This window comes from Barbus barbus (assembly GCF_936440315.1).
Source record: "Barbus barbus genome assembly, chromosome: 19".
In the NCBI taxonomy this organism is placed as follows: Eukaryota; Metazoa; Chordata; class Actinopteri; order Cypriniformes; family Cyprinidae; genus Barbus; species Barbus barbus.
In genome coordinates, this window is record NC_136747.1 from 21,252,272 (window position 1) to 21,259,130 (window position 6,859).

The 6,859-nt window shown below is 37.9% G+C and overlaps 1 protein-coding gene across 2 annotated transcripts in view; it reads right to left on the minus strand.

Annotated features, from left to right (window-relative positions):
- LOC306885522 (growth factor receptor-bound protein 10-like) overlaps positions 1 to 6,583 on the minus strand; it is a 71,704-nt gene extending 65,121 nt beyond the window's left edge. The window contains exon 1 of one of the 2 annotated variants that reach the window (XM_079442098.1): positions 6,450 to 6,583. The gene's annotated coding sequence lies outside the window, so the exon portion shown is untranslated. Of the gene's footprint in view, positions 1 to 2,235; positions 2,440 to 6,449 lie in introns of those variants that run through there. The other variant, XM_079442097.1, reaches the window with a different exon arrangement.
- Positions 6,584 to 6,859: the final 276 nt, after the last annotated feature.

The following is a 6,859-nucleotide window of genomic DNA, read 5'->3' on the forward strand; positions in this document are numbered from 1 at the left end:
AAATGAAGAGACATTAGAAGGTAAGTTATATCATTTTATCTTTCAAAATATGCAATAAAAATGCATTTGTTGTCGCAAACCACTGTGTGAATACTCCTTAACGTTACATATATCTCAAACAACAAACTATACACCCAATTATACGACTACACATATAATCTGACATGTCGTCTTGGTTTAAATATAAAAACCAATGCCCAAAAATATGGGGATAAGTGAAAAAGGTACAATCTGTGCCATCTGAACCAGAATATGTTGACGTGTTTGATGTTATCAAGTGTCTCCTTGTTCTTAACTCCCTTAGTGAACACTAGATGTATGAAATTGTGAACTGAAATTACATTAAATTGAACCCTCTAGCCCTGGAGGCGGCAATTTGCAGTTATCTCTGCCAAATAAAACCCTCACATTTCTAGTTGAGATGTGTGTGAGAGAGGGAGAATGACAAACTCATATATGTGTGCCTGAACATGCCTTTAAAAATCCAACCCCTGCACTCGGCCAGTCTATTGTTAGAGAACCACTGAACAACTTCCCTTCCTTACTTGACAAAAGAAAACATATACACCTCCTTTATGTAAGTCTATGTGTGTGTGTGTGAGAGAAAGAGAGAGAGAGAGAGAGAGAGAGAGAGAGAGAGAATTCTAGCACAAGAATATTACATAACTTTTCTGGACAATTTCTTTGGACAACTGTTTGAAATGAAAGACAGCTCATTTGCATTTGTGACACATGCACATCAAACATTTCCACAATCCCATAATGTAAGATTATGTTGCAGTTAATAGTCTAATAGCACACTAGAACATCAAGATCAAGCATTAGTCTCTCAAATAAAATATCTTATCTTAAAGCCAAATGGTCCGAAACACAAAGAAAAGGCCAAATGTGTAACATCTGTATCAAAATTCAGAATATGAATCATAGGACTTTCCCAGAAAACATGTCAGATTTCAGCATAACTCAAATCAGAAATGAATGTAATACAATTCTATCAAAAGGTTTGTTTAGATAGTCTTTTTAGAGGTGACAAATGCAATCCAATAACCCTACACATTAAATAAAAATACTAAACAAACGTGGAAACTTTTCATTTATCAAATTAGCCTGCGTGTACATCTTTAACTACCAAATGGACAGCCAGTCATTAACTAACACTCTCAGTACCTACCATAGCGCAATAACTTTTCTTGCTTCTCTTCAGACACGACGAAAGTAACAATTGCTCATTAAGTTAAATCAATAACAGCTCCGGTTGATTCAGAATCACTACAAAAGAACCGATTCATAAGAGTCCTTCGCTCTGGAATCGGACACGGTGCGCTCAAGATGTTGATTCGCTACAAAGAACCGTGCCTGCGTCCCAATGTGCATACTATCCATCCTAAATTCTATGAGATAGTAGTAATTTTCAATACTCTTTAAGGCAGATAGGGTGGATAGTATGCACATTGGGACGCAGGGCGAGACTTGGGAATCCTTCGTTCAGGAATACGACTACACAGTGGCGCTGGATGTTTTCGATTCACTAAAAAACGACTCGCATGATTCATTGATTTGGCGAACCGGACTACATGTTTTAACGAATAGTAGTGCGTTAAAAACCGTCAACAGTTCGTTCGATATCCTTTACCAGATCATGAAAATCACATCATATAAATCATTCGGTTCCAGTATTTTTTTTTTTTTTTTTTGAAGAACGGTTCTCGATTGCCATCCCTACAGAAATAATGTATGTAAGCACGACCTAGAAGTAAATCTATAAATACGATCTAAAAATACATGCACTCTTGAAGTTGTTTGTAAACATTGGCTGCACACTGCTCCGGGTGTGTGTTCACTACTGTGTGTACACTTGGATGGGTTAAATGCAGAACACAAATTCCGAGTATGGGTCACCATACTTGGCCACACACCACTTCCATTCCCTTCCCAAAGTTTACCGGTATTGGCTGCAAACCTGACTCTATGATCGAGAATAGTTTCACTCATAAAACCTATAAGCATGCATGCATGCATCTCATTCATAAATAGCAAGTTTACTTTAAACCCTATTGTGAAACATATGAGCTACTCCTTTGTTGACGGGTATTTTAGCAGTGAATTACTTTACAAAACGCTTAGTAAATGCATGTTCCTAAATTACATCCGCATATCTATATAGATATAGCATAAGCACGAAACCATATGTTCTCAGCACAGCCCCCATCCATCCACACAGTCTGGAATACTCACCTCCAAATCGGTATTCTTCACGGGTAAAGAACGGCAAAAAGGAACTAAAAGAAAGGGTGTTTAACTGGATTGTTTTCTGCACACGTTGGATTAACAAGAAGTGCACAGGGTTAAACGTGTTCGTTGTGATCCTGCATGTTGTACGAGGCAAGACCAGCGTCCGCACAAGTTGGGCTCAGCTGACTGCTTCAGACACACGAGGGTGAAGAACTCTTCTAGCCCCGCCCCCTTTACGCACAAGACACACCTCCTTAATTACAACCCGCCTATTTTAACCCATTGATCTCAAATTCAGGCGGACACTTTCGGGATGATCTATGATTGGCTGTTTTTATCTGTTTGAGAATCAACTACAGCACATCATGCATAACATATTAAAGGAGCTAATCTATCTAAGCTCCTTTAATATGTTAACAGCACCAAATTGCATATTTCTGCTCAGTTTTGGGCTTCTGAATAAAATGAAGATGTTTTTTTTCCCTCTCAAGCATGAACACCATGTTATATCTTACAATATGGACCATAAAATCCTGATGGATGGATGTAAATGATACAAACATAAAACATATATGCTATTTCTTTTATACTTCATCTACTGGGTTAATAAACGGTTTCATTTTTTAATTATTTTGTACGTCATATGTCAAGCTTTACAGGGTTAATAAACGAAAATTGAAAAAAATAATTATCTGATCATTTACATGTTAGGTCTGTCTTAAAAATGGCTTTTGAGTGCTATACTGGTAATATTTTATCTTCGAGATCACAGAAAACAGTTAATTTAAAATAGGTATCAGTGGTATCGATTTAAGAAATAACTGGTCATGGTATTGGACGGGAAATAAAATGTGGTTTAACTCATCCCTAACATAAAGAGTCATTGAAAGTTCTCTAAATTGACATTTCCCACTGAAAATCTCCAATGAAAATGGTTTAACCACATAAGCACACTCATTTCCAACATTGGAAAGCCACATTATGTAAAAAATCCACTGGTTACTTTTTTACAAATGTTTGGAGGATACAGATGTTTTGTGGACCCTGGTTCTCTTTTTCTCCTCTACGGGAATCAGAGAAAACCTTAAGTGAGTGACTTTCAGTATTACCACAGAGGAGAGCCACACATTCCCTCCCCTGTAAACACAAATTACACATTAGCCATGCTTAAGGGTCTGACAAGAAAACATTTGCACTACTTTAACTTTCTCAAATACATTGACTGGTAAGCCACAAAGGGCAGTGCACTACCAGAGCTATTCAAGCTATTTGGGGTGGTCATTGACCCACAGGGATGTGAGTCAGCATCTACAAAGCGCTGAGGTATGCATGCACATATGGATGTTATGGAATGAAACATACCAAGAGTATTGCTATGTGTTACTTGCAACAGTTGTTACAAAACCCAGCCTTCAGCCAAATATCGGCACACTGGTGAAGTGTGCTTTTATGGATTTAGTGTTTGACATCTCTGTTGAAGGTTTTCAGACAATCCTTTCATTCTACTGTGCTAACAGTATTGAAAAACTCAATGCGTTCAAGTCATGAAGGAAAGATTGTATTTACAAGTTGAATGCACATAAATGCCACTACAAAGTCATAATTACTCATACATTTTCTCCCAGATGTAGATGAGTTTTTGTTCATCTGAACAGATTTAGAGAAATTTAGCATTACATCACTTGCTCACCAATGGATCCTCTGCAGTGAATGAGTGCCATCAAAATGAGAGTCCAAACAGCTCATAAAACCGTCACAATAATCTACAACTAATCCACTTGACTCCAGTGCATCATTTAAGTAAAGTAAAGTCGTGATGTATTGTCAAGTATGGTGACCCATACTCGAAATTGGTGCTCTGCGTTTAACCCATCCAAGTGCACACACACAGCAGTGAGTAGTGAACAAATGCACACACACACACACACACACACACACACACCGTGAACACACACCCAGAGCAGTGGGCAGCCATGCTGCAGCGCCCGGGGAGCAGTTGGGGGTTCGGTGCCTTGCTCAAGGGCACCTCAGTCGTGGTATTGAGGGTGGAGAGAGCGCTGTACATTCACTCCCCCCACCTACAATCCCTGCCGGCCGGGGACTCGAACCCGCAACCTTTCGATTACGAGTCCGACTCTCTAACCATTAGGCCACGACTTCCCAACATCTTGTAAAGTGAAAATCTGCGTGTTTGTGGAAAAACAAATCCATCCAGACATTTTAACTTCAAACCGTTCCTTACAGCTAAAATATTCTTAATATACAGTAGATAATATAAAATAGTTTCCGAGTTGGGGGCATGTCAGTGAGAAAATATGGTAGATGCAATGGATGTGGTGTCTGTATTGATGGTAAATTTGTTTAAATTGATGCATTTAAAAATATTACAATAAAACTAGCTCAGCTGCATATACAAAATAGTATTCTGTAAACGATTCAGTTTAAAGCACCTTCATAAACAAAAGCAAAAACACACCTGAAGTGCATTATGTATCATTTTGTAGAAGCAGAATTAAAAGAAAAAAATATTGCTGTTTTTTAAAAGAAAAGGTACATCTTGCTCTGACCAAAGTGATTTGAATGCACCATTTGATTATGCCCCTCTAAACTGAAGCAGAAAGGTGATTAGTTGTAAAGATTCAGTGCTGCCTACAATCAAAAGGTAATGCAAGAACGCACCACTGCCTTTAATCAGGAGAATAATATTTAAGGGCCTAATATAATCTCTTTGATCAAGTTTTAATTAGACATTAGTAGTCAGAAGGACTTGGATGCAAGTTAGTGAGTAACTAACTGTGCTGCATCTAAAAATCCCATATCAGTGTGTGCTGACACACAGAGGTTTCTATCTGCTTTCTGGCCACCCAACTCCAGACTGATCGCTCTCCAAAATTCTTCTCTCTCCACTAAAGTTTATGGGCTTAAAAATGTGTGGCATACAGCGTTTCCTCCAAGATACAAGACTACTTGGAGTATGTTAGGAGATCAAAGTATTTTTGGCCATTCCGCTAATCCACAGAACATGATCTTTCTCTCTCTAATAACTTGAAATTCTTCTCATTCCTTTTGGTGTCTGGCAGAGGGAAACTCAGGAGGCTTCAAACCCACATTGTTCTCGTGCTCGGGGCGCGAGGCCTGCAGAAATGGAGAGCTAAACAGCCAAGGCCAGTGTTTGACTTGGCTTGTGAAAGGGAGACACTGCACCACCCTGCCTGCCATCTGGCTAACCCGGGCCTTTAAGAATAGAGTACTGAGAGAAACAACACCACCATCACTGTTTTTCCAACAGGACTGTAAAATAACACAACACACTTTCTCTTGCACCTACAAATCATTTCACAATACGGCTGAAAAAGATGCCATTAAAAAAAGAGAGAGAGAGACTTGTGCAATAATCAGTTCAGGAATTTAATTTTCACCAGAAAGGAAATTCCTCCATGTATTACGGTCTCCAAGACTATTTTTTTTGCAGGTGACATATTATCCATCTTTGAAGTTTCACAAGGAGTATTTATGGCAGGCATTGTTGGAGTTCGGGCTGTTATTTCATACATTTAATCCAAGCCAAGTAATCATATTTATCATAAGACATAAATAACCTCTCATAAACTATGTAAGCATCTTTCATTTTTGGAACATTAAGATACTCCTTTACTGGAACATTAAGATACTCCTTAAGAACATTAGGTTCTTTATTATACTTATGGAAGCTATATTACAACAATATTCTATTGTTGTGCTTGATCCTAGATTATCCTAGAAATGCCATGATGAATATTTTCATTTGGAAATCATATATAGCCTAAAAATCATTTCTTTATAAGAAAATAAGCATCCTATGTAGATCAAATGATCCAGAAAATGGTTGGATGAATATTTTTTAATATCATTACTAATATTGAATCAGACCAAGTAGGATTTTTTTTATCCAAGTAGGTACGAGCTTTCTCCAACCAATATATAATAATAACATTTATATGAAATATTACAAATTACTACATTAAAAATTATTTAAAAATAAATAAACAACTGATGCATTTCACTTGCTAAAGAGCAACAATCAGAAGGTTTAAGAAAAAAAAAATCTTCCTATAAATTCCCCTGAAAATTAAACAGGACGGTACTGTAATCAAATGAAACTAAAGACAAATATCGCATTGTGTCCAGTCAGCAAGTGAAACTCTAGTTTGAGAAAGTTTGTTTATAGATTGTGTTACCTGGATGTCTGATTTGCGCATATCTGCGACAAACAAATGTAACACACTCTTCCAGAAACTCTTCAGCTGGTGGTTTCTCACGGGAGGTTTCCCGTTCCTTCCCCACAGCTCACTCAGTGTGCCTTTGCACGAACTCTCTCACGTCATTCACATAAGCACAGGATAGAAGGTTATCGCCTGTTATTTCCTTGTTCTCCACTCCCAGCTCTTGCTGTGCCTGATCCTTTGACCTGGTGTGCTGCTGACCAACTCTGACATATCCTGTATGCCACATCATTCAGTGAGCACACATGAACAACACAAAGTTATATAAGAACTGCATCTGACGTGCCATTCGTTTTAATAAAAAGACTGCTTCAAACCTATTATGTTAATTAAGTCTTGTGATGGATTTATCAGGATTTTATCAG